Raw genomic sequence first — 8,842 nt, 5'->3', positions numbered from 1 at the left:
AGTTTGCAGCTCCCCAGCACAAGAAAGACCCTGACAGATTGGAGCAAGTCCTGCAAAGGCAAGAAGGATGGTTGGGGCCTGGAGACCATTATGGACAAGGAAAGGTGGAAAGAGTTGGGGTTTTTTTTGAGAAATCCCTCGGAGTCAAACACTAGAAGAAAGACCCAGGCCAGTTGGTGGGATCTCAAACAATGGATTTTTTCAATATCTCTTGAGACAAGACCATGAACCCCTGATCTAGCTGGACCTGCCTGAGAATGGGCTTGGCTGAGAGACCAGCTGTGGCAAGAGCTATGGGACTTGGATTGTAATGAGTGTCAGTAGGAAACTCGTTTTCTTTTTATTAATAATGGCAGTGGAGTTGGGTATCATGAAGGCCCGGAGGAGGACAGAGGCGGCCATGCAGCAAAGGTCCCTCCTCAGGACTGAGGTGTATGGCCAGAGATGGAAATGGCCAGTGTGTGGGGCAGCCAGGGAAAATTGCCCTGCCGGGGCAGCGTCCCTAGGGCGTCCAGGGAAAAAGGCACAGACTGGGCCCCTCTCTTCTGCACCTTTGCTCCTTGCTTCCTTCACCGTGACCCTTGGCTCTGCACCGTGATCTGCACCCTGCCGCATGCCCCCACCCTGCACACTCACACAGCTTAGCTCTACACTGTGTTTGTTCTCTCCTGGGCACATTTCAACCCAGCCCAACCCCTCCCCAGCAATCCCTAATTCTCCTCGCCTCTTCCCAGTACAGTGGCCAAGTCTGGGCTGGCCCACGGCAGTGCCCACGGCAGGGTGCTGCAGAGCTCTGGGCACTCAGCCCACAGCCCCAGCCCCTCTGAAGGGCACAGCAGGTCCTGGGGGGCAGAGCAGGGGGTTCCAGCTCCCCATCGGTCCCAGGGCTTGACCTGGCCGCAAGGGCATGAGGAAACAGAGGCCACTCACCCTCTGGCTCTCCTCTGTTCCTACTGTAGGTGACCCTCCATGCTGACTGCATTTGCCCCCTTCTCTGCCCCCACCAGCCCCACTCTCCAGGACAGCATGGCAATCCTGGTGCTGGAGCTCCTCAGCTAACAGCTCTCCAGTCTCCCTTCCCTGTGCCAGCGGGGTTCCCGCTGCCTCTCCTGTGATCGCAGAGTCCTCGTTTTCCTGTGAATGCCTGGAATTAACACTTTACTTTAAAAGGTAGAAGGGGACGTTCAGAGTGATGGCATTTGTCTTCCCAAGTAACCGTTACACGTGATGGAGCTCTGCTTTCCTGCAGATGGCTGAACACCTGCCTGCTGATGGGAAATGGTGAAGGAGTTCCTTATTTTACTTTGCTTGCATGCACGACTTTTACCTATTAAACTGTCTTTATCTCAACCCACAAGTCTTTGCACTTTTACCCTTATGATTTTCTCCCCCATGCTGCCGTGGTTGGAGTGAGCGAACGGCTGTGTAGGGCTTGGTTGCTGCTTGGGATTAAACCACGGGACAAAAGTGCTTTGATTTCTCATTCATTCCTGCCCCCCTAAGGGTTGACTTCAGACAAAAAGATGCTGCCGGTTAATTTATTTTGCTTAAATGCAGAGAGAGTCTGGCTCCTCATTTACACAGACACTGTGGGTCACACAAGACAGGTGGATACCTAGGACGGAGGGGATGAATAAAGACATTTCTTTGCAGACAGCATCATCAAAAGTGGAAAAGGAAAAAAAGAGAGAAAATAAAAAAGAATAAACGAAGAGAAGGAAAGACAGGCTTAGACTGTCAAGATATATATTGGGAGTGATTTGCAGAGGAAGGTACACAGTCTCTGGCTGTTAAATACCATCTAATCAGTTTCCTCAGGGCATCCTTGAGCTCCGGGTTCCTCATGCTGTAGATGAGGGGGTTCACTGTTGGGTGTAGAACCATGAACAGAACTGCCATCGCCAGATACAGGAATGGGGAGGAGATGGAATGGGACTTCAGGTAGGCCATCATCATAGTGTTGATAAACAGGGAGACCACGGCCAGGTGAGGGAGGCACGTGGAAAAGGCTTTGTGCCGTCCCTGCTCAGAGGGGATCCTCAGCACGGCCCTGAAGATCTGCACATAGGACACCACAATGAAAACAAAACATCCCCAAACAGGAAAACCACTAACCACAAGAAGGCCAACTTCCCTGAGGTAGGCATCTGAGCAGGAGAGCTTGAGGATCTGGGGGATTTCACAGAAGAACTGGTCCAGGGTATATCCTTGGCAGAGAGGTATTAAAAATGTATTGGCCGTGTGCACACTGGCATAGAGAAACCCACTGCCCCAGGCAGCTGCTGCCATGTGGGCACAAGCTCTGCTGCCCAGGAGGGTCCCGTAGTGCAGGGGTTTGCAGATGGCAACGTAGCGGTCGTAGGCCATGACAGTGAGGAGAAAACACTGCTACAACTAAAAAGAGAAACCAAAATATTTGAGCAGCGCATCCCAAGAAAGAAATTGCACTCTTGTCTCAGAGGTAATTGGCCATGGATCGATGATGCCATGATGGAAGAGCAGTGGAGACAGAGCCCAGGTCGAGGAGGAAGAAGTACATGGGGGTCTGAAGGCACTGGTTGCAGGCTATGGTGGTGATGGTGAGGCCATGGGAATAGCTGATGGCATTTGTGCTCACTTGGGTTCATCTCCCCACACGCACACACTGTGCATGCTCATGTCTCGTCTGAAGCATGCAAACTTGGACTTCTGACCTTGTCATTCAATGTCCCTCTGGGGAGGGAAGAACAGCCTCTCTGAGCTGGGCTGAGAGGCCAGTGCTGGAAATGGTGCTTGTTATTGGCTGCTCTGTGATGGCTGCCCTGGGGCAACTTCCCCGGCATGTCCAGCGAATAAGGGCCCAGAGCAGACTCTGCTCTGCCGGTCCTCCTTCTCTCTCTCAGGAGGCCTGGCTGTGCAAGGACACTGCCGTGTGCCCCCAACCTCCGCACTCACGCACTGTAGCTGATCACTGGTGTTTTCCTCTCCCTGGCACTTCCCATCCCAGCCCCTCCCCAGCTCTCCCCATCTGCCTGCCCTTGCCCCAGCACAGCCCAGCACAGCAGCCCAGGTTGGGACTGGTCCCACAGCAGGAAATGGAGGTCGGTGACTGTGTCTCTGGCTGGCATGCTGACAAGATCCCCACCCCAGACAGCCTGCAGCCCCCCGTGCCAGTCCCACTCCCCAGGACAGCACAGAGTCCTGGCCCTGCGGCTCCTCAGGCAGCTCCTGCGGCCCTAAGGATAGGGCAGCCTGCCCGGTCGAAGGATTTCTCTTGCCTTGCACACACGTGGTGCCCTGCTCTTCTCCCAGGACATTCCATTTCCCCACAGAGCCTTTCCCCAGGTGAGCATGTCTGTGTTGGCCTGGCCGGCCATTCCCGCACCCTCTCCTCATGCTCCCCGCAGCCCCTGAGCTGGTGGTGCTGCTCTGCAGAGCGCGTGGGCTGCGGTGCCCGGCGCCACAGGCTGACTCTGCAGGGCCGGTGCCGGTCGGGCTGCGTGGCAGACCTAGCTCAGGGCTGTCACTGCCATTGACTGCCTCCCACACAAGTTCTTCTGAGGCCATGGAGGGTGCGCAGAGGTACCCTGCCTCACTTCCAAGGCCATGAGATGCATTTTGGTGCTGCAATGCATCCAGCCTATGACATTTCACTGAGGGTGATAACGCATCACTCACCAGACTGCTTTCCTTGTGCCTGTTGTGTCCCCCGCGTTGCAGAGCTCGGACTTTCCTGTTCACACCCAGATTTGGCACTTTACCTCTGGTCTCCACCTTGGACAGGCTCACGCTCAGTGGGGCTCCATCCACCGCTGACTCCCCGGCACACGCTGTCCCTGCAGATCCCCTGTGCTCTTCTGGCAGCTCCTGAGTCCCTCCCGAAAAACATTCACTTGCCAGCAGCCCTGTGAACTGCTGTAGAGCCCCAGGCAGGTGAGTTGGGAACCATTCCCCATCTGCATGGGTGTTGGCCACCAACAAGCAACACCGGTACCAGACCTCAGTCCCTAGCAGACCACACTGGGAACTTGATCTCATCCTACTGAGCCCACAGAGAAACAAGCAAAGCAACAAGCCTCTCTGCAGAGTCTATTCTTTGGGCATGTTCTTGAGACCAGCTTCTGAACACCTAAGCCTTCGGGCACTGCCCTGAGAAGACCCCCTTGTATGATGGAAATGCTGCTATGGAGGCCAGCTCTGTATCAGAAGTGCCCGTTGCCTGTCCCTGCCTGCGGTCACAGGACCACCACACAGCACGACTGTAACCAAGCTTCATGAGCACCCAGGCCTTCCACCAAAAAAGGGCTCAGGAGAGCATGGAAATGGAAGGAGAACAGCTTGGGAAAGACCAAGTGCTGGTGCTCCCTGGCAGTGCGGCTGCACTGACACTCTTTTCTTCTTCCCCTCTGCACACAGGCTCCCTGCAGCTGCAGAGCAGGTCTTGGAGGAAGGACCTCAGAAAAAAGAGTCAATGCAGGGCACTTTATTTTGTTTAAACACCCAGAGGGTATGACTCCTCATTTGCACAGCCTCCAGGTCACACAAAAGCTGGATAGATTGTGAATTAGAAATGGGTCAAATAAAGACATTTCTTTGTGGAAAGCATTCAGATAAGTAAAACAAAAAACAAATAACCCAAACTTCACACACCCCCCCACAAAACCCCTTCCCCCAAGACCAAAATCATCATTAAAAAAACTTCCAGAAGACTGGCTGGGCCTGTAATGAGATATATTATGAATATTCTGAAGAAGAAAACAGGCAGTTTATTGTTTCTGGAAAGCATCCAGTCATTAGTTTCCTGAGGGCATCCTTGATCTCATGGTTCCTCATGCTGTAGATGAGGGGGTTCATGGCTGGAGGCACCACTGAGTACAGAAATGATACGACGAGATTCAGGTTGCAGAGGAATTAGACAGGGGCTTCAGGTAGGCCACCATGGCAGTGCTGCTAAACAGGGAAACCACGGCCAGGTGAGGGAGGCACGTGGAAAAGGCTTTGTGCCATCCCTGCTCAGAGGGGATCCTCAGCACAGCCCTGAAGATCTGCACATAGGACACCACAATGAAAACAAAACACCCAAATGCTAAACAGGCACTGACCACAAGAAGCCCAATTTCCCTGAGGTAGGCATCTGAGCAGGAGAGCTTGAGGATCTGGGGGATTTCACAGAAGAACTGGTCCACAGCATTGCCGTGGCAGAGGGGTAGGGAAAATGTATTGGCCGTGTGCAGCAGAGCAGTGAGAAACCCACTGCCCCAGGCAGCTGCTGCCATGTGGGCACAAGCTCTGCTGCCCAGGAGGGTCCCGTAGTGCAGGGGTTTGCAGATGGCAACGTAGTGGTCATAGGACATGACGGTGAGGAGAAAATACTCTGCTGAAATGAAAAAAAGAAACAGAAAGAGCTGTGCAGCACATCCTGTGTAGGAGATGGCCCTGGTGTCCCAGAGGGAATTGGCCATGGCTTTGGGGAGAGTGGTGGAGATGGAGCCCAGGTCGAGGAGGGAGAGGTTGAGGAGGAAGAAGTACATGGGGGTGTGGAGGTGGTGGTCACAGGCTATGGCAGTGATGATGAGGCCGTTTCCCAGGAGGGCAGCCAGGTAGATGCCCAGGAAGAGCCCGAAGTGCAAGAGCTGCAGCTCCCGTGTGTCTGCGAATGCCAGGAGGAGGAACTCAGTGATGGAGCTGCCGTTGGCCATCTGCGGCTGCTGCTCACAGAGGTCTGTGCATGGAGGAAAAGACAGGGAAGAGTTTGAATAGAGCTTAACCTACTGCATTTCTCATAGAAACCTCCCAAAGCGCTTTACCCCTTTCAGGAAGACCTTTGGCAGGTGTCTTTGCTACATTCAGGTTGGTGCTGCTTGTGGGTGCCATAGGAGCAGGGCGCTCTTCTGGGGGCTCTGGAGGACTTTGTCCCGCTTACAGCAAGAGCTAAACAGGAACATAGGGTGATATCAGGTTAAGTCCAGTCATAATTGATTGTTGGTCCCAGTACACCCGACTGCAGAGTAGAGCTGTGGGCATTTCCGTTTGCTTACTTTGTTCTGTTTGCCTATCCACACCCGAGGGATTTTTTAAAGGCATAAACCCTTGGCATTTCTTCTGCGCTCCAGGGGAAACCTTGTGGGTTCTGAGAGACAAAGGAACTGCTCCTCAATACAGAGTGAAGAGAGTCGATCTGTCCATCAGCCCTGGTCTTGGCTGGCCTGCGCTGGCACCTCTTTGAGCTGGAGGACGATTGCACCCAGATGTTCCTCTGAGAAGAAACTGGACACTGGAGGATCTCAGCTCTCCCCTCCTAGGCAGGGACACAGAGGGCTCATTGCAGCTGCCTGTCTTCTCCATGGGACTGCTAGGTGACACAGAGATGCCCTGGGAGAGCTAGGCCCTTTTGGAGGGCAGCCTGCAGCCAAGCAGGACCCACTCCCACCCATTCCCCCCAAGAAAATACCTGAATGTCATAAACACGAGGGGTCCTGCAGGAAGAGTAAGCTCACTCCCGGCCCCATACACCGCAGTGCCCAGAGCCCCAAACATTAGGAGAGGACGCGGATGCTTTTCCTCCATGGATCCATCTGCATGAGACAACATGCAGCACTGGTGTCTGAGCTGCACCCTAGTCCTCGCCCCTCACACCAGCGATTAACGGGGAAGAACAAGGGCGGCAGGGACAAGAGGGGAAAATGCCAAAGTACTCCTGCCAAGGGAGTCAGGAGAGGGAGACACAGCTGGACGCTTGAGTGTTTCTCCTCTTCGGTGGTTGGGCCGCTGGGAAGGAAACGCATGATCAAGTCCCTGTGACATTAAGGGTGGGAATATCTGCTGGGTGGGAGAGGAGACCAGGGAGTTGCTCTGGGGAAAGTGTCTGCACTGCAGGGCATGGCAGGGAGATGCCAAATGCCCCCTCCGTGGCATTTCTGGGAGCAGCTCCCTCTCACTCCCTGCCCATGTCACCACTGCCTGGAGCTGTCCCTGCTGGGACCCGTTTCTCTGCCCCCAAGTCTCCTCCCTGCCAGTGCTCACAGCTCTCATCCCACCCGCTGTGTGCTCGGCTCTTCCCTACAGACCCCTCCTGGCAGCAGGACACCGGCCAGAGAAATCTCTGTGTGTGCAGGGGCTAAGGAGCAGCTCAGACAAGTGCTGAAGTGATCCCGGAGTCGCTCTGGGGGACGCATCTGCCCCCGTGGGTTCGAAGGGGGCTGGGGCACCTCACTCCCATGCAGACCCCTGCCTAGCAGGGCTTCAAGGGTCACTGTCTGAAACTCCCCCAACCCCACAGAGCCCACGAGCAGGAGCAGGAGCAGCACAGACAGGCGGGAAGAGGAGGAGCAGCACCACAAACAGAAGGAAAGGCACTTAAGACAGTCGTCACCTTCACCAGCCGTGCAGGCAGCCTCCCAGACAGCGATGCTGCAAGGCAGTCACGCTCAGCCCCTGTGCTGCGCAGAGAAAAATGGGCACAGGGCTGGAGAGAGGCACCGCTGCTCTGCTGGAGCTCTGGCTGCAGAGGGGGCAGCTGATGCCTTGTGCCCCACGGCCACGAGGGCAGAGACTTTGCTGGGTCAGACAGGAGGCAAGGGGGCTTGCTCAGAGGAAGGGGTCTGCACTGGAGGGGGTGACAGGGAACTTTCCCAATTCTCCTTCCCATGACATTGCCTTCTCAGTTTCATCTTCTTCCCTGCCCACCCCTCGGCTTCCTGGTCCTTTTCAACCTGCTGCTTTGCCCCACAATGTTTTCCTCACAGGAAATTCCGAGAGACCCCATCCCACCGTTGGTGCACTCAGTGTTGCCCTACAGAAAACTCTCCCTGGGAGGGCACCGCCTAGAGACATCTCCCTGCTTCCGACGGGTAAAGAGCAGGTCAGACGAACCGTGATGTTGCCAGCCAAGGTGATGCTGGTGATGCCTGCAGGCTGAGGGGTAGGCGAAGGCATTTTCTGAGGTTCCTAGAAGACCTTCTGATCATGCCACGTAATGGTTAAGAATCTCAGTCACTTCTCAAATGTGAGCAGCTCCGTTTCCCTTCATACCCCCAAAGCATGAAATTGAAGCCTGAGGGAAGCACCTTTGTTTCCAGATAGCCCCTGCCTGGACCCTCCAGCCCTGGGAGGATCTGGAGCTGTGAGCGGCCCTGATCCATGCAGCAGCCTCTGAACAGCAGAAGGACCCTGCCCTGTCATGCCCTGCCGGGTGTCGCTCCTTGCACCCAGACCTTCTCCCCACAGCACCGTGGGGAGCTCCCCAGAAAACCTGAGTGCTGCTCCTCGCAGGCAGCACAGTCCCTGTCCTGGCACAGAGCCCCCTTGGGCTGCAAGGACCCTGCCTGGAGCCCAGGGCAGCCCCACACCCAGCCTGGCACCCCTGCAGCCATCGCTGGGAGGAGGGACCCATCATGCCCTGTCCCTCTGCGGATGCAGCAGGGAAGCCCTGCTCTGGAGCAGATCCTTCTCCTCCACACCAGAAAAGCCAGGAGAGCCATCCTGACAGGTCCTATCAGTTGTGGCATGGGCCAGGTCTAGGAGACACTTCCAGGCACTCGTCTGCATTGCCCTGCAGCCAGAGACTTACCGTGTCAAGGGCTGGGAAGATTTCTTTCCCCAGTGAGCTCCCACACCAGAAGTCTTTCACCTTCTCTCACTCCTCTTGTCTGCTCTCAGTGCCTGCAGGCAGTGTCCTCAGCCCTGCTGCGCTTTGCAGAGGAGCTGCTCCTGGGCAGAGCTGTCTCTCTGCAGCGCTGCCCGCTTGCCATGAGCTCCCTCCATCCCAGGAACCCAGCCCAGCTCAGCAGCAGAGGACCAGCCCAAGGCAGCACTTTCTCTGTCCCCCCATGCCCCCCGGGCTCTCTTAAGGTGTCGCTGGGTC

General features: G+C 55.6%; 1 pseudogene; it reads right to left on the bottom strand.

The window, feature by feature from the left end:
- Positions 1-4,713: 4,713 nt before the first annotated feature.
- LOC129198979 (olfactory receptor 14A16-like) lies at positions 4,714-5,678 on the bottom strand (annotated as a pseudogene).
- Between the last annotated feature and the right edge of the window lie 3,164 nt (positions 5,679-8,842).

The sequence above is a fragment of the Grus americana genome, chromosome 39, assembly GCF_028858705.1.
Source record: "Grus americana isolate bGruAme1 chromosome 39, bGruAme1.mat, whole genome shotgun sequence".
NCBI classification, from domain to species: Eukaryota; Metazoa; Chordata; class Aves; order Gruiformes; family Gruidae; genus Grus; species Grus americana.
This window is presented reverse-complemented; position numbering and strand designations above follow the sequence as displayed.